At 38.8% G+C, this 19,806-nt stretch overlaps 1 protein-coding gene across 3 annotated transcripts in view; it reads right to left on the bottom strand.

The window, feature by feature from the left end:
* The window catches only part of LOC149157695 (protein ALWAYS EARLY 3-like), a 422,957-nt gene that overhangs the window by 279,738 nt on the left and 123,413 nt on the right, over positions 1-19,806 (bottom strand). The window lies entirely within an intron of this gene.

Raw genomic sequence — 19,806 nt, 5'->3', positions numbered from 1 at the left:
GAATGAATCACCAGGCTACAAGTATAATAGAATGGTATATAAAGGCTCTTTTGTATCCTAGTCATAATAAGGTTACTGCTAAAGAGCAAGGCAAGCTTTTTACACAAGGACAAATGGAAATTATAGTAACGAGCGAGGAGAACTAGTCCAATGTACGGACGCGGCTCAATTTTCTACACCTCAATCTCCAAATGAGCCCTAGAATCTTAGACGATTCCTTAATCGCATGCTTAGGAGAAATATTGTATAGATCCTACTCACGCAATGTAAAAACTAAAGCATCTAAATTACTCTATAGAGAAATTTTGAGAAGCAAACTCCATACTTCTCTTCATATTGCAATTGCCTTTAATAATACAAAAACTCTCGTGACTCTAGTCTCAAACAATAGCATGGCACCAGCAATGGCACAAGTCAATTGTAGGCACCTCAACAGCGAACGTGTGTGTGCCCTTTGTTTTAGAAAGGTGAATGACTCTCGTTCCAATTTTTGGAAACTTCTCTTGTCGTTGAACGTAGCAATTCAGAGACGGATTTCACTGGAATTTGTAAGTGAACGTGGTGTAACTAAATTTGTTACAATGACTGTTGATAAGCATGAGTGGTATTCAGAACATGTACTGTACACTCGAGATGATGTGACGGGACTATAGAATAATACATGTTCAGCGATCGAACCAGATGGGCAAGGGGATAATTCATCTGAAGTGATTGATGAGAATATGTCAGATTCCGAAAGTTTAGTTTCCAAGGCGTCATTTGACGCTAAGAAAGTCGTTGAGCCAACCCTTGTGATGATTAAAGTAGATATACCATCATTTTCCTTGATGGATGGTGTGAACCAAAGTTATTTTTTCGCTACAGGGGTGGTGATCTACCAATCTAAGACCATGGGAATAGTTGCGGTTGACAAGTTTACATTGCTCATTTGTGTATCAGATGCCACTGTAACATTTGTTACGCACCCAGTAGAAATACCTAGAGGGGTTGCTTTCATGCATCCTTTATACAATTATGCATTGGTATCATATGCTCTTGTTGCATTAGGTCCATCCAGATTCGCAATTGTACGTGCAATTGTTCTTCTACCTGAATCTGTTATGCATAAAGGTTATGTTGTAAACCTTCTCGGGCTGGTATCAGGAAGGCAATTTAACACGAGGGACAGATCATGAAATCTCATACAACAGTTGGAGTGTTACGTCCACCATAAAAAGACACGACCGTATGGACGTGTACAGTGACCATCTCGGAAATAAAAACAATATGTAAATAAAACTAAGAGAACAAATCAATTTCATAATTGAAATAACATTATAAATCTATTATAGATAACTTTATTAAAATTATAATATATAATAATTAATTAAATTATATATACATATATAATAATCAATTCACATCAAGAAATGACAAATAAAATAGCATTTAAAAATAAAGACAGAGTGGATCTGCAAAGAAGGAAATCGACAAGCCAAAATGATGTATGGAACATGGAGAAACTTGTCAGTGATTAAGCTTTGAGGACAGCTTTTGAAGAGAGGGACAATGTTATGAAGATAGTTTATATAAAAAATACAATAAATACAAATAAATATAAATAATAAATAATCATAGTAATGATCATTAAATAGTCAATAGTTAAATAGAAAGGCATTTCTAAAACGACATGACCATTCATGAAAGGGCACCTGCCTAGGTATATAAGCAGGCCCTCTCTGTAACATTCAATCATCCTTGTACATTTCACCTTATTAATAAAATATTATTTACAATACAATCGTGTATTTTACATTTGAAGCACAAACAACTCTAAGTTTTGTCGCTTCACTACCACATCATAATGTCAATACAAAGCTTTCTGCTCTTGCTTCCCCACTAGCTAGCGATGACCAATGCCCAAGTGGGACACATCAACTCTATAAGACATCATTTGTCACCTTCCACCTAAAGGAGACCATGGACAATAATGGATGGCTCATAACTTATGGGCCAATGTTTCCAAATCTAATGTTGATCTTGCTATTTTCAATCAAGAAAAAAACCCTTCCAAATGGAAGGATGCTATGGTTTCCCAAAAATTTGCTCTAGTGAAAAATCAAATTTGGATCTATGCCACTTAACCAAGAGTAAGAATCTAGATGGTTGTTCTTACACCTCATATTGCATGAAGTTTCGCATTTTGATTTTGATCATACCCATTGTGATTTTCCTCGCATTTAACAAATACTCACAAAATGACACATATGGATTATTTCATAGATTCGAGGGATTATTATGGATGCACAACTTTCATCCGCATTTCCCTTGTGCTTGTTCCACCCACAACCAGTGATGGGTGTGCAATGTATAGAGGAGAGTTATTGCTTGCACATTATTGGTTTCTAGTTGTAGGGAATATTATGGTCTCTTGTGATTGTTATTTATAAACCATGGTGGATCTTGGAGTAATTTTTCTATTATGTCATATCTCATCATTTTGGTGACACACTTGACATGTTGGTTGGTTATTAAAAAGGGTATTTGTTAATTTTAGGTATGTTCTATACTGATAGCAAATTTACTTAAATTTTTCATATTAGCTCAATATCAATTCCAGATTAGTAATCACATTTAGCATGATAGTAAAATGCAGATAGAACATAAACATAAATCACAGAAGACAAGCCAAGACAAGAGGACACAAGATGTGGCGCCAGCCAGGGACAAACCCCAATGTGGGGAAACCCTTCATCAATTCTTCTTATGTTCTTCCATAGTTCAGCAGAGAGAGAGATAGTACATATACATCAGAAGTCAACATCTTGACTTATCAAAATAAGAGCAGGGATCTTCTCTAAGAAGATGTCACATGAGGTAGTTGATCTGGACACAAGTGATTCAATCACCTTGTTGCACCTATCACTGTGTTGCACCATGCTCCACCATCATACCATGTCCATCATCACTGTGTTGCACCATGCTACACCATCACCATATCCATCAGCACTATGTTGCACTGTGCTACACCATCACCATGGCCATCATCATTGTGTTGCACCATTGCAACACCATCACCGTGTCCATCATCACTATGTTGCACCATGATGCACCATCACCATGTCCATCATCATTGTGTTGCATCATTGCTACACCATCACCATGTCCATCATCATTGTGTTGCACCATGTTGCACCATCACCATGTCCATCATCACTGTGTTGCACCATTGTTGTACTATCACCATGTCCATCATCACTGTGTTGCACCATTATATTGTCATGCTACACCTTATTGTGTCCTGTTGCACCTTATTACATCATGCCGCAACGTATTACATATAGTTGCACCTTATTACATACTTTCATCCAACCATGAAAGAGTGCAGACATATATATCACTGATATACATGCAGATCCATATATTGTCCTTGTCTGAAGTCATTCCTTCGAGAGATTGTATATAGGATTGCTATAGACTCACATAACAACGTATTAGATTTAGGCTTCCATAACATGACATCGTGTAGGTTAGGCTTCCATAACAGCGTATTAGGCTTCCATTTTTCCATAACATGACAACGTATAGGATTCTCTATTAGGACAGCGTAGATGCTTCTCCATGATCTTCCATAGTTTCATGTTAGGGCAGCATAGATGCTTAGGGCACTCATTCTATGGCAACGTATAGGTTAGGCTTCCATAACAGCGTATTAGGCTTCCATTTTTCCATAACATGACAGTGTATAGGATTCTCTATTAGGACAGTGTAGATACTTCTCCATGATCTTCCACAGTTTCATGTTAGGGCAGCGTAGATGCTTAGGGCACTCATTCTATGGCAGTGTATAGGTTAGGCTTCCATAATAGGGAAGCGTAGATGTTTAGGGCACTCATTCTATGGCAGCATATAGGTTAGGCTTCCATTTTTCCATAACATGACAGCGTATAGGATTCTCTATTAGGGCAACATAGATGCGTCCCCATGATCTTCCATAGTTTCATGTTATGGCAGCGTAGATGCTTAGAACATTCATTCTATGGCGGCGTATAGGTTAGGCTTCCATAAAAGCGTGTTAGGCTTCCATTTTTCCATAACATGATAACGTATAGGATTCTCTATTAGGACAGCGTAGATGCTTCTCCATGATCTCCCATAGTTTCATGTTAGGTAGCACAGATGCTGAGGGCACTCATTCTATGGCAGCGTATACTCTTAGTGACTCTTCCTTCCACTAAGACCCAAACGAGTGGAGAGGAAGAGATCACAAGAGAAAATGTATGTTGCTCAAATGACTAACAAGCCACCTCCTTTTATACTAAAACGTTGAGCACAAGTGGGGGCAATTAGGTTGTTGGCCGACCTTTACGAATTGTCCCATAACACAAACAAATTCATATCTCCATGAATACTTATCGGAATCGGATGCTCTTTAGATCAATCCTACACCTCTCAATGAGAGGGATCCAAGAAAAATACAAGATGACCCACATGAAGTTTGGCCCTAGTTGCCAATTTTAACAGTATTCCACATGTTACCCTTTTGATTATGTTCTAGTCACCACATGTCTAGACTTTCACATGTTGTTGGTGTGACTTGATTATACATTGGCTTAGGAGAGGAGACCCCTATTACATGGAGGGTGTATTTCACATATTGATTACACATTGCCCCGATTGACATTTCATTATTGTGACCGCTCTAGCCTATTTTAGATATTTTCACAATTATATCACTTTGCTATGACATGAATTACCTATCCTAGTACAACACTCTTACTCACGCATATTGAGGTGATTCTAGCCCTTTCAACAACTTGTTTGACCCACATTACATTTAGAGTTATCGACAATTTGTCACCAGGGATCCAAAATTTATATCATTGGCAATATCGGGGAAAATATCCACAGATATCAAGAAACTTTAAAAAATACAAAATAAACAACTCTTTTTCAATTTTTTAACTTCTAAATGACATCAACATCAAACAAACACGTTGCTATGTAAATATGAAAATAAAATTGATATATAGATGTATAAGATGTCCAAGTTGTACATAAGATATCGATATTGAAAGAAGATGTTTGTCTTGAGTCATAAGATTTGATAGAACGATACAAAATCACAACAAAACAAAAATAGATGTATCTTATGAGAAGAATCATGGCAAAAAAAACATATTACCCCTTGTTTGTTTAATGGAAAATGGTCACAACATCCTTAGCAGTGTTATCAAAATCGAACCAAAAGATTGGTCAACCAAAAAATACATAAAATATTCAAATTTTTTTGAAAAGAACATTAAATTTGTGTGCATCCATATGAATCCAAACCATTATACACGAACATACAAAGTTTCTTGGGTATATAGGAAGTAAGGGTGCATAAAACCAAAATAGCACCACGTGTAATCCATCTTTGAATCAGATACATCAACAAAAAGGCTCTAAATGACCTCTAGAGTCCCAAAGAGAAAAATATGCTACAACAAATGGCTACATAACATCAAAATCATACCCTATATTGGGACACACTTCATCAACATCACCCTCTAAGCATTAAAATAAGATAGAAAAAGCTTAACATGCCCAATCAATGATTTTTCTTAAGTGATGGGTATATTTTTACTAGGGTTATGATAGAGGAGTTCAACAATCAATGTCACCAAAATCGAGATATATAGAGGACTTGGACCTCCTGATTAAATGTCAGTTCCATACTGCTATGGATCACAGAATCCAATAGAAATGTTGCAATCCTAAAAATCTTGAAATTCTGAAAACTGCTAAGCTCGTTGAATTTTGAATGGGATCTAAAATTCTACATTCTCCATATGGAATCCAATGACGTTAGAAGCACTCTCAAACATTCTAAAACAATTAATAGCAAAATGAAACTGAAAGATAAAGTAGAATGTCACTTTTACTTGAAGAATTTAATATTCCCATTAACTACTAGGGTATGCATCTCATGAGATGAACCATGGGAAATGAAAATAATAGATTTCCCATTGTTTACATGATGGAAAATATTCACAATACCCTCAGAATGTGAAAATTCCTTGAATGCAATTAGTGGATATTATTCTCCTAATTGTAGTTCAATTGTTTACGGCAATTAACGAATAATTCACAATTACAATCTTCACCATAAAATACGTTGCGGAAAATAAATTTGCACTAAGAAATAGAAGCAAAAAAAAAAAATGAAACCGATATTTTTGGACTTAAAAGTCCCCGAAAAAACCTCGAAGGGTAAACCAGTGTAGCATATCAGGGTTAATTTTATTATTATGCAAAAACTTAGAGAGAACAATAATCTGGATGCCCAACTACCAATCCACCAGCAACTAATCTTGAATTTGCATTGCCTGGACTAGGAATTTGCACTACTTGCTAATCAGCTCCAACTGAGTCGTCCTGCCTCTAGAAATGACTTGCTTTGCCTTTTAGGTGATCTCCCAACCTCTAGCAACTAAAACAACCTCTTTCTGGCACTCGCACTGGGGTTTCTAGCTCCTTGGCCTCTTTGCAGATTAATTCGACCTCCCTCTTTCCTACCTTCCCAGTATTGGAAATTTGTTGGGAAACTCACCCGAACTCTTTTTTGTTGCTTCCTCGATCACTGATGCTCTCTCTCTGGCTCGAACTTGTCTCTCATTGACTAAACCACGTTGTTGATGTCTAACATTTGTTTCATCTCCTTTCTTCACATCTTCAACTGATTTGACTCACTATCACTGGAAATCATTATGAAGAAGTCACTTTCACTAACTTTGTCCATCAACATTACACGCACACTAATCCACCTCACATTGTTGCTGCTACCTCATTGTTGCTAATCCTACACAGCTACTACAACCACTGCAATAGTGAGTATGCACTTGATCTCCCTCTGAAACATAATCAGGAAATCTTTCCTGGATGTAAACTCCTACATGGATTCTCGCTCTGGATGGAATTGCATCTGCAACCTACAACTGAGCAATTCACACTACCTCCACCAATCACACGAATTTCCTGTAATCACAACTGGAAACTCAACCTTTACAAGTCTACTGTGTCCCTACAACTGCATTTGCTACTGTCTCTTTAGTCTTTGGTTGCAACTAGCTCTGCCTCGTCTACTGAGCCGCTAATTGCGACCGATTGTCTCTGCGCCTATCTAGTATTTGACTGCAACTAGCTCTACATTGTCCCTCAAGATCTGACTACACCTACTTGTTGATTTCCAGTAGCATCGGATGTGCTCTAAGCCTCAAAATTTGCAGGCAAGCTAGGACACATGTATTCCAGAATACCTAGAAATCGTTTTGGGAAATTTCACCTGAAGACAGCCTTATTAAAATAATTAATTATTTTTAACGGATGCCTAAGTCTAAACTTAGGAAATTAAAATAATTAAAGGGCATTAATTAAACTAGGTATGAAACTTCTAGAAGAAGGCAAGGGTCAAGTAAAAATGATCTAAGCCATTGATTAGAATCTAATCTGGGCCGTTGATTAATCAACGAGAGTATTATAAGAACAGGCTTGATGGGCAGTTGGAAGATATATCGAGTGAGAGATCAGAGATCGAATTTCTCAAGAGTAGCAATATTGAGTTGTCGGAGTGAGATCGAGTGATCTTCTTGTAGTGAGGAGCAGGGATAGTAGTCCGAAGAAGACTTTTCCAGATCCGGAGAGTGCAAAGCAGAGAAGCCTTAGAGCATCTCAAAGAGGCAGCGCAGTGCCACGCAAAGGCAGCGCAGAGCTTCAGAGGGAGTTCGAAATCTAGCTGGGAGAGTCGAGATCCAGTGCCAGAAGTCGAGGTGTGAGACCGGAGGGCCAGAAGGTCAAATTTCCAGACATCAGGAGATCAATAGAGGAGGTGACGCAAAGCCCAACCAATTTGACACGGATCTGCGTAGGATTGACACAGAAGTTACGTAGAGGTAGCGTGGGGTCAGCCAGCCAACGCCTGATCAGTGTTGGATCTCCCGAATCAATGTGAGATTTTTTTCACTAACTCTTTGCCAACATTTCTCTATATTGGATAGCCAGTTTGGGCATACAATGATTTGTACTCAGATTTACTACTACATAATAATTAAAACCCTCAGCTACTGCACCGGTTTTCCCACATTGGGTTTTTCCAGGGACATTTGTCCAAAAAGAACAGTGTATATGTGTGTGTTTATTTCTCTCCAGTGCAGTATTTAGTTTCCGCAGTATTTTATTTTGTGTAGGTTGTTGTGTATGTATTTCAATATTTGCCGTAGAAAACTACAAGTAACTTGTTCAAGTAACTTAACAAGTAGGAGAAATATTATCAATTTGTTGCAGTGGGTAACCGATTTTTCACACTACTGACATTGATCCTCCTGCTACTGAATATTGTGGCCCCTCTAGCCGAGGTAATGATCCATGGGGAAACACCTGTCTGATGCTGTGCCTCCTTAGATATTTACCAATCCTGCAACTTTGAAGCATCACGCTCCTCCCCCATCTAGAGGAATAATTCTTATCAATGCAAACTTCTCCAATCTGGAGCTCAACTCATCTATCGTTGTCAAAGTTGTCATTTCTTGTTGTCCCTTCTTGTCCTTCTTTCTCTTAGGACACTGGGTGAGGTAGTGACTGAATTCACCACATTCGAACCATTTGACCTTCAACAAGTCCTTCTTCTCGCCTCCTTTTGAGCCTTGTCCCTAATTGGGAACTTTCTTCGCCTTCCCTTTGGATGCAAGGGCAACATTCTCTTCTTCCTCTTTCTCAACTTTCGGTCCTCTGGTGCTGCTACTGGTAGTACCCTCGACAAGATTAAACCTCATCCTTTCTTCTGTAATTTGGTTGCATAGTCGCTCCCAATTTGGTAGTTGGTCTCATCCAGTGATTCCTTGAACAAAGGTTCACTATTCCTTGGTAAACACATTTAGAGCTACTCACACAATTTCTTTGTCTTCAATGTTCTCCCCTACAGTTGCTAACTCATCATAGACACTATAAACTTTGGTGAGATAGAAAGTAACTTTCTCACCATTCTACATCTGTGTGATCCTCAGCGTCTACTTGAGAATAAGCTTTTGATTCTGAGATGGATCCTAATATAGCTTCCCAACAACATCCCACGCCCTTTCCTTTGTTCTTATCTGCAATATGTGGGATAATGTGATCCAGAACTCCATCTAGGATGATTCTCTTAGTTTTGGCCATCTCTTTCTTGAAGGTCGCCAACTGTTGTGGATTTATTGGCTCTGCCATGAGATTTGTCACGAACTCCTTCAAGCCATGCTCATTGTCCAAGAATTGCATTCGGGCCTTCCAAACACCAAAATTTGAGGCTCCATCAAGTTTATCCTAATCCCTAAGTCCTTCTAACACCATCCCTACGAAACTCAAATAAACAAGAGACTAAAACTGGAAATATCCTTCTCCTCCTTGCTAGGTCTCTCTTTTGCTACTCGCACTTCCTTAGGACTATGCAAATTTGCCTCCCGAAACCCTTTTGCGATTGATATGCTACCTTTAGCTACTCATTGAGACTACTTGCTTTGCCTTCCGGATGTCCTTTTCCGAGAACTGGCACAGGAATTGCAACCTCTGCAACTGGAACTGCCTATTTCGGCAAACTCTCACTAGAAAATTAATTTGCTTGCTTCAGCCTGCTACTACTGAAAATCACAGCTTCCTTTCTTGCAACTGGAAACCCTCTGAAAAATAATCTGGAAATATCCCAGTGTACTTTTCTCTTCCACCCTATACTGATCTGTTTCTACAAAATCCTTGCTGCAAATCTATTGCGCCCAGATCTACTCAAGAATCAATTGATTTGCTCACTAGAACCCTATATCCAGAAAATCCAATGCCTGTTGGAATTCTGCTCTACGCAAATCTAAATTTTCCTAAACTTTGCTCTTGGAAATCAATTTTCCTGCGCTGCAATTTGCACTACCTGGCTAGCCCACATAGTGGTGAACTATGTGCTTCAAATCTCCCTTTGAAACTTCACAATCTCTCTAACATTTTGCCGCTGAGCCTCTGATCTGATCTTCAATGCTTTGATACCATGTGAAAATTCCTTGATTGCAATTACTAGATATTATTCTCCTAACTATTGATTGTTTAATTCTTTACAGCAATTAACGAACAATTCACAATTGCAATCATCACCAAAAAATACACTGCGGAAAATAAATTGGGACTGAGAAATAGATGCAAAACACAATAAAAATGACACCAATAATTTTGGACTTAAAAGTCCCCAGAAAAACCCCGATGGGAAAACCGATCCAGTAGATGAGGTTTTATATTATTATTCAGCAATTTCAAAATTATTACAACTATATGCCCAACTAGAAATCCTCCAAAAATAATTTGGCAAAGTCAATTGGAGAATTTTTCTCCCTTCAGCAAACAATTCGGCCTCCTAGCCTTGCTCGAACCCCACTGGCAACTCGCACTTCTGGAATTTGCAATGCTTTCTAATAAGCTCCGATTGAGCCATCGCGCCTCCCTGTGCCTTTGGAAATGACTCACTCTACCTTTTGAGTGATCTCCCGACTTCCAGCAACTTAAACAATCCTCTTTCCAACACTTGCACTGGTCTTTCTTGCTGCTCGGCCTCTCTGCAGATTAATTTTGCCTCCCTCTTTCTTGCTTCTCCAGCACAGGAAAACTGTTAAGAAACTCTTCGGAAATGCTCCTCCAAATTATCTACTACTCCCTCAATCATTGATGCTCTCTCCCGATCTACCTTAGCTCTTACTCTCCCTCTTTTGTCTATCTCCACCCCATCGACTTGCTCTTATAACCTCTCGTTGGAGTTTCAACAACCACGATTAGATCCTCATCGACAGTTAAAATCATCTTAGACTTGATCCAAGTCATTTTTTGGAAGTCTCTAGAGCATAAGTCGATCTGCTCAATTAATTTCCTTTAATTAAGGCATTTGGCAAGCTTATCTCGCAAAACCTTTTCTGCATTTTGGAGATCTTGTGTTCCTTAGCCTTTTAGACACAAATCGAGACTAGAACACATGTCTAATACTACCAAATCAATCAAAAACTAACAGGTAGTGTGTTGAAGTTCAACATATTCATGATGGTTGCATAAAATCACATAAAATGTTCAACAAAACTATCTATTGCCCATTACAAGAAGCATTGTACTCAAACGAATAGATGACAAGGATGGGAAATGATCCAATGTCTCAAAATCTTAAGTCTAGGAATATGAGATTAATGAAGACCTAGGCTTTAAGATAAAACCCTAGCTAGACATTTCCGCTAAAAGTGGAAATCCTAAGCTTCTGCAAGGAAGAATGGCATTAATACGATGACGTGGATAAGGTTAATACGCATTCTATGAGACTAAAGATCAAGAGGGAGTCAATATTTTCTCAAAAGATAAGTATTTTATAACTCTCTTGTTTGATTATTGCTATTATTTGTTAGCCTTTTGTCCTTGAATTCTTTGATTGGCTGTAATTGTTCTTCCATGGCCTCCTAATGAGGATTGCAGGGACATAGTAGAAGCTACCTAAGCTCTGGCAGTAAATGGAAGAAGTGGAAGAACAAAGCGAAGCAAGAAGACTTTCCAAAATTGTTGCTTGAAGATATTGTACTAGATGTGACCCAACTTCAGAGCAAGCAAGCAGTTGTAAGTATGCCTTGATTGTGCCAAAGAGAATTCAAGATCTAGCATGCAGCAGATGGCAGCATGGAAGAAAGATTTGAGAAGGTTCTCTCAGAAAGAGGGAGAAGATCTTGAAAAGACATTTTCCTAAGTTAATGATCTGATATGACTTCTCTGACAAAAGAAGGACTCATATGTCAGAGGGAGAAGTTGTGGAGAAGGTATTGCCCCCAAAGGGAGTTGTAAGAAAGCCCTGTTATGACCCCAGAGAAAGTTGACCTCAGATTCCTAAATGTTGGACTGTCAATGTGAGAGGGAGCATCCAGTTTGGGTATCTAGAAGGCATTTGTGATCTAGTGAAGGGAACATAACAGTTTATGGTCGAGCCAAATATTTGTTGCTCAACATGTGCTTCCAGTACAGTACAATTGGTCATGAATATTTTGAGAAGTACAGTTGCAAACTTAGCTTGGGCTTGTGGGGATTACCTCTCTCATTGAGAGGGAAAGTTGATGAGATGGACATTCTCCCTATGTCTTCATGACCTTGGCTAGGGAGTGGTATGATATTCTCCTTGTGTCATCTTGAACTTGGTTGGAGAAGTTCTCCCTATGTCATTATGACCTTGGCTAGAGAATGGTTGGAAAAATTGGATAACATCATGAACTTACATTCTTTCTGTGTCATGTACATTGACTTGATAAGGGACGTTATCCATGTGTCAAGTACATAGACCTTAGTTGAAGAATGGTTCAGTGGACTAACATTCTTCCTGTGTCATTGTATAGTGACCTGATTAGGGTTGTAGTCCCTATGTCACTTTAACCTGATTAGGAAGAATGATCTTGTGCATAGACATCTTCCTATGTCTTTGTATAGTGACTTGATTAGGGTTGTAATCTCTGTGTCACCTTGACCTATATAAGAAAGTGGTCCAGCAGAGGGCAATCATTCTCTTTGTGTCATTGTATAGTGACCTGATTAGGGAAGTTATCTTTGTGTAACTTTGACTTGATTAGAGAGAATGGTCCTAGAGACTATAGCCTTCTAGCATCATAATTTGATCTCTTTCTAGAGCAACCTTATGTGCCATATGTCAGGGATACGAATTGTTAACTTTCCATTGTTCTATGCTAGCACAATCACTTAGTCCAATTATTTCTTCAATTAGCAATCACTTTAAAATAAATATAATCTTCCAATGACAATGAGCACTTGTAGATAGAACGTAAATCCAATACACAACAAAAAACAGCCAAGAGCAATAACAAGAGACACAAGATTTGGTCAAAGACCAGGGAAAGCCCCACAAAGGGGAAAACCCTTTCAAAATCTTCTTCTATTAGATTGTCATCAAATGTTTGGCAGAGAGATACAATGTTCCAAATCATCAACAAAAGAGTCAAAGTCAATATTTTGACTATCCAAGAGACCAACCAACCAATATACAAAAGATGGGCCTCAAAGTAAAATCTGGTCAACAAGTCAAATCTACAATTTATGTCAAAGTCGGAGCAATCAACAACAACAAATGATACCCTAACCAATCCACAAGCCAATAGTCAACAATCCTCCAAAGGAGCTCAGCGAGTGTTCAAATAGTTTGGCCTTCTTTGTTGGTCAAACCTCAATGAAAACAGTCCCAAAAAGCTCAATCAAAGGAGAGAGAAACCCTGCGGTCAAACTTTAGTCAACATACCTGCGGATAACCCAAGTCAACATGCCCATAAAAGTTCGATTCCTTCGCAAAGAAATTTGGCCTCCAAACATGAGATTTTTGCAAGTCAAAACTAGTCAACAACTGGTCAAACTATCCAAGCAAAAAAGTCAACACAAAAAATAGAATTAGCCTCTTTCTCTTTGCACGTGTGAGCTCGGACTCCCAAATTGCAAACTTGTACGAACCAATCAAGAGAGGTGAGAGAAGAAGGGATTGTTGGAAATAATACTGAGAGGGGGGAGTGAATCAGTATTATTAAGTCAATAAAACTTTTTCATTTCCATACTCTGATTCATATATGTTGCGTATATTCAGTAAACTTATGATTCAGTTAATTGATCTTCAATGAGTGCATTAGAACATTATTAACCATATTAACAGTAAACAGGTGCAGTAAAATAGAACAGATCATCACACATAAGCCACACACATGAACACCATGATATAAGGTGGAAACCCAATGTGGGAGAAAACCACCTGCTGCAAGTCATCTCAATCTTCTTCTTAATAAGAAAATCCTTTTACAAGAGTTATGTACTAGTGCAGTCATTTACCAGTACGCAAGCTACTACCTGCAGAGAGCTACAACCCTCTCTCGTTCTCCAGTCTCTCGTGGAAGGGAGCTACAACCCCCATAGTTCTTGTACTAGCCAATCCATTTAATAGTACGCAGGCTCCTACCTGCTACACTGCTCCAAAGTTTTCAACTGCTACTGGAAGGGAGCTACCACCCCCTTAGCTCTTGTACTAGCTAAGATACTAGTACGTAGGCGCCGGCCTAGAATCTTCTCTCCTCCAGGTACCACGTTTCATACATTTTCAGACTAGATACACCTGAAGCACAACACATAATCTGAAAGGCCACGTTTCATCCAATTTTCATACTGGACCCATAAATATCATTGAAGCACATAATCAATCAATCTTTTGAATCACCCAATCACCAGATCAATACATATACAAGGATAATATGTGTGTCAGCAATCAGATCTAGTCCATCAGATCATATAAGGATAAGTCATTATGAACCTGATCCATTCATCCATCAATACTGAAGCTAAACATAATCATTCAATCAATCACTTCTCAGAATGTTGTTATCAGAACATAATACCAGTAACCAGACATCACTTCAAAACCCAGAACTCTTCAGTAAACAACAGAAGCAGCTAAAACATATTTTAAGAAAAGTACGCAGCTTCTTCAATGGAAACCTGCGGGTATCCGCTCCTGCACCATCTATTGATCCGCGGGTATCCGCACCTGAATAGGCTTCTGACCTGCGAGTGTCCGCAGCTGCGCAGTCTTCTTCTCGGCGGGCATCCGCACCTACGGCTGCAGGTTGCCTGCGTACTTACGCACTGCACCCATCTCTGGCCTGCGATCCTCCGCACCTACACCGATCTCTGACCTACAAACCTCTGCACCTTTTCCTTGATCTACCTGCGGATCTCCGCACTTTCTCCTTCACTGGCCTACGGATCTCCGCACCTGAAACGTGTCGCACCTGCGGTCCTACGGTTATAGAGTTTTTCAGACTTCAAATATGCCACAGACTATAAGATCTACAGATATGATCATGCACAAAGGAGATCTCGACCCATCAGTAGATCCGCCTTATTCAGATCTAGATCTGCACCATAACCCAAACACCGTATTCCAGATCTAGCACTTTATCAGATGTTCAATTAATCAGAAGATGCCTTGCCAAATGATCTCCTTCCTCTTTTATAGTCTTAGGCCTTTCACAATACCACGGTCCAAAACCATAATAACATAATACCACGGACCCAATGCTTGGGATCAACACTTTCGAATGCAATATCACGAACCAAAACCATAGGATCAAAAACTGTCGGACTAATACCATGAACCAACCATGAAAGTGCGTGAACTTTTCTCTTGCATGAAGGGAACTTTTCTCTACATGAAAGTGCGTGAACTTTTCTCTACATGAAAGAAACTTTTCTCCGCATGAAAGTGCGTGAACTTTTCTCTACATGAAAGAAACTTTTCTCTGCATGAAAGTGTGTGAACTTCTACATGAAAGAAAGTTTTATCTTCATGAAAGTGCGTGAACTTTTCTCTACATGAAAGAAACTTTTATCTTCATGAAAGTGCGTGAACTTGAAAATAACTTTGCTGCACTATAATTTATCATCTATGTGATTTGCCATCAAGGACAACACTTGTCTCATAATGCCAACAGGGATGTGTGATGATGATGTCCAAATGAGGTGACCATGGTGTGTATTTATATCCAGTTTTGGAGACCCAATTTTGACTTTAGGCCAAAATGTACTTTTGTGTACTTGTGGGTTTTCCATTAAAAATTATATTTTTCCTTGACTGAATTAAATTCTTCCAAGGGCAAAGAGGGGCTTCTATGGATGAGAAAGGTTGTCCAAAGGAGGGAATTTATAACTAAGCTGCCAAATTAACACTAACTAAGTTATGGCAATGTGGTTGACGTTGGTAATGATATTAATGTTGATGCTTATCTTAACCTTGATGATCATTTCTTATAGAAGCCTTCAACTTCAGAATATCACGATGAGTCATTATGAATACCTCGCTAGTTAAGAGGGAGTGTTGAAACTGTAACTAGGTTTGGTCTTCATAATCATGATCTTGTAAGAGTCAAAACGAATTCATTTGAGACAAAAAGAAAATTATTTTTGTCATGTCCTATTTGGACATTCTAAAGAAAAAGAAAATTAAATTTTTGTCTTTTGGTCAAATCCTAACTCCCAAGTCGACCCTCCAGATGACAGGCCGACTCTGCCTTTAGAGCCACCATTTTAGACGACAAAACAACTATAAATTGGCATTTATACTCCACCATTTGACAACCAATTCAAATCTCATCTAAGAAGAGGAAGTTTAGTGATGTCTAAGGCATTATTCTTCTGTGAAATACAAGTTTTGATGCCCTAATCTCCTATGGTTATGTGAACTCACAAGACCACATTTTTGTGTTATACGAACTTCTTGTGGTACTGTATATCTGTGATAGCCAAACTACCTGAGGCTATGAGCTTCTACGACATCCTTTCTTTGTGGAACGTGGCATCTAAGGATAGGAATATCGCATCTTGTAACCTGACTTATTGGGAGTATTGTGAACAGTTGTGGCATGGAGGAGGGCTAACTTGGCACTTAGGTAACTGGTCTACTGGTCAGTTTATCTATGACTCAGATTTCTCTTGTTGACTAAGATCCTATATGGAAAGGATTGTTGGACTTTCCCCTTATGGGTTTTGCCGTGGCCTCTGGAATAATTTATGGTGTCTCTTGTCTTTTGTGTATTATACTTGTATAATTGGTTGATGACCTAATGAATGATGTAAATGCTAAATCAAAATCATATATATAAACACTCACGAGTAATTATCATGTTCAAAAATTCTATCATGCATTCGAATTTCAACACACAAGAGGGGTAGAAAAACAAAGGCTGAGTTGGTAATTCATGCATCCACGAATGCTCCCTCCTCACGTCTATACACTCAAGATGTAAACTCACCCATCAGTTGGTCCCTTTGGCCACGGCACTTGACCATCAATCCTTATTGCATTGCCAAGCATCATTTCTATTCACTAACACCTATCAATTGAATGGTGGACCAAGGAAATGTTGCCCTTAGGGGCTAGACGCAGCTAAGAGGGTCGATCTTTACCAACCCCTACCTAGGGAGACATCTTTGCAAGATTAGGGTCTTGATCTTGGAAGGGGATCCTTATTTGTAATATTAAATTGCACCTAGCATCCAAGTTTCGTTCACATAGATGCGTTAATGATCATTGTCCCTAATGATTGGTTGCTTTCACTAGAATCCTTGTTGTTAACAACCCAGGTCTTGGGAAACTTCTCCACAATTATCGAAGCCCTCTAAAGAAGTATAATGGTACAAACAAGTGAAGTGCTCAAACTCTTGAGCCTCCCAAGAGCATCATCAAATGACACATGTCCTAGAGCACCTCTTGCATGGAGGACATTGGATGATTTTGTACCAAATTTGATGATTCTTCAAGATGACAAACCTAGAACCAGCTTGCCCCCAGGTCGACCTTGACACCAATTGATGGATGGCAGTTGATTCAGAGCCCAAAGGAGGATGCTCTCACCTTCAAAAACTAGGGAGGGCTTGTTGCACCTAAGAAGCCCTCAATGCTAGAGCAGAGGCCACTTTTAGCAGTTGGAGACCCATGGAGACCATTATGAGGTGCCCCAGCTGGATCTTGGGACCCCAGAGGAGGCAATGAGGTGGTTTCGAGGATCAACCCTCAAATCATGCATTTGGCATGCTTCTACACCACCTTGGAAATCACATTTCGAGCATGCTTATTGCATGACATCAACCTTAGAGAGCTTACAGCTCACACATGTGGGCTAATTAGGGCATATTTTGATAAAGCTAATGGGTTGTCTTGTAACCCAAGTGCATTTTATCATCAAACTTCTTTCTATGGGCTTTGTAGACTAATTTGTCTTGTAACCCAAGTCCATTTTATCATCAAACTTCCTTTTATGGGCTTTGTAGGCTAATTTGCATTCCTAAACCTCATATAAATAGAGGATAGGTTCATTTGTATTGAAGTATCCTCACTTATGACATAATTTTAACCTCGGAGATTTTCAGCCTCTTGGATTCTTGTGGAGATGTGATTCTATGGAGCATTTTTGCATATTGGAGCTATTTCTTAGCCTTGGAGAAGTTACTTTGGATCAATAAAGGATTTTTCATGCATTTTATCCTGTAAGTAAGCCTTGTATTTGATAAATCTTTATTCTTGTGTCTAATGTATGGAATGCATTGTTATCTGGGTTTCTTTTATTGTCCCATTATTGTTGAAGATCAGTTGTATAGAATCTAGATAATGTCATTGTATGCATTACTCATGTATGAAATGTGAATGTCAATCCTTGTCGTGTATATTTGGAATAGCTCTCCCAAGTGACCTTGATCCCTTACAAAAGTAATAGCTAGGGTTTCGAGCTACGACATCAAAATATCATTACTCCTTCCCAAGATTTAGCCAATTTTCACCTCCATAGACTCCATCATCCCGAGGACTAAGCATTGGCATTGTCATTTTGGTGACCACTCATAAACTCGACCCCAAACTCATTTTCACTCTCCTATTTCTGATTTTGGCCCTCTTAAGGGTCAAGTTGCTAGCTAGGGCTAGGCTGCGAGTTGAGCTATAGGTTGAAATTTGGCTTGTGGAAAGATTCAAATTTGATGGAGACTTGATTGCTTCAAATTAATCCCCTTTACTAGCTAATCTATCCATTTTAAGATTGAAATCTCTTGGCCTAGCTAGACTTTGCCATAGGAAAACATTAGTTTGTCCTAGGCTTCAACTTGGGGGCTTATTAGAGGTTTCTTGTTCCATTAGATTGCTAATATACATTGTCGGAAACCTTTTATTGGCCTATTGACCCTAGTTTCATTCGTGCCCTTATAGGCCTTATTAGAGGATGCAAGTTGCCTTTCCTAGCTTGATGAGCCTTGTCCTTAAGAAGAGTTATCCTCTACAGACATTTAGTCACCTTGTTCCTTGAACTTAGCATATATCTCATAGGTGACCTCTCTAAAGGGAAGCCTCACATTGGCGAAATCCCATAAAGAACAAGAGGTAGTGGTTGTGGTGATAGTGTGCCACACCTCATTGTCGTCCCTTAGTCTAGTTTTTGTCTTGTCAAGGTAGCCCTTACAAGACCTACTAAATTTTGAGGCAATAGTGGTTGTGGTGATAGTGGGCCACGCCTCATTTTTGTCCCTTAGTCTAGTTTTTCTCTTGTCAGGGTAGCCCTTACAAGACCTGCAAGATTTTGAGGCAACAGAGCTGTTGACATAGTCTTTCACCTACTTTGAGGTGACATACCTCTTGCACCTCATCTTGCTTGGAAATTTGTACATGTGGTATGGTCATTCTTATTCTAATAATTATTTGCATGTCCACTATTGGTTGGTGGACATTAATTTTTAATTCATTCCTAGGAAACATCTAGAGTTTTGGTATGGAAATTATAATTTTATTCTTGAGGAAGCTTGAACCTATAGCTCAATATAATAGAGGCTCCTCCCACTTGTAATGGTTGTTGAAAGTATTCATAATTTTAGAGACCTATAGCTAGTCTTTTGTTGAAGGATTTAATGGAAATCAATGGTGCATTCTTGTTGATATGATGCACTTTACTTAGAGTTTTACTTGCTGGAATATGTTACTGGTTTTATGATGTCAAAGCTTCTTCATGAGGCCAAGGGAAATGGTTTATCAACCATATTGTAAGTAAACTAGGTGTAAAAATTCCTCTCTGTAGTTTCTTTGATATTTTTTAGTCAAAGTAATCTGATTTGCATCTAATATATTAATGAGTTGTTGCATTAATTCATCTTCCTTGAAGGTTCCCCCTTTAACCACATTGAAAGTAAACTAGCTCTGAAAAGACCTCTCTCTAGTTTCTTTGATAATTGCTGATC

Source organism: Pinus tabuliformis, chromosome 5_2, assembly GCF_031772625.1.
Source record: "Pinus tabuliformis cultivar Carrire ecotype Pingquan chromosome 5_2, CPIR1, whole genome shotgun sequence".
NCBI classification, from domain to species: domain Eukaryota; kingdom Viridiplantae; phylum Streptophyta; class Pinopsida; order Pinales; family Pinaceae; genus Pinus; species Pinus tabuliformis.
Note: the sequence above shows the minus strand (reverse complement) of the source record. Positions and strands in the feature narration are given on the sequence as shown.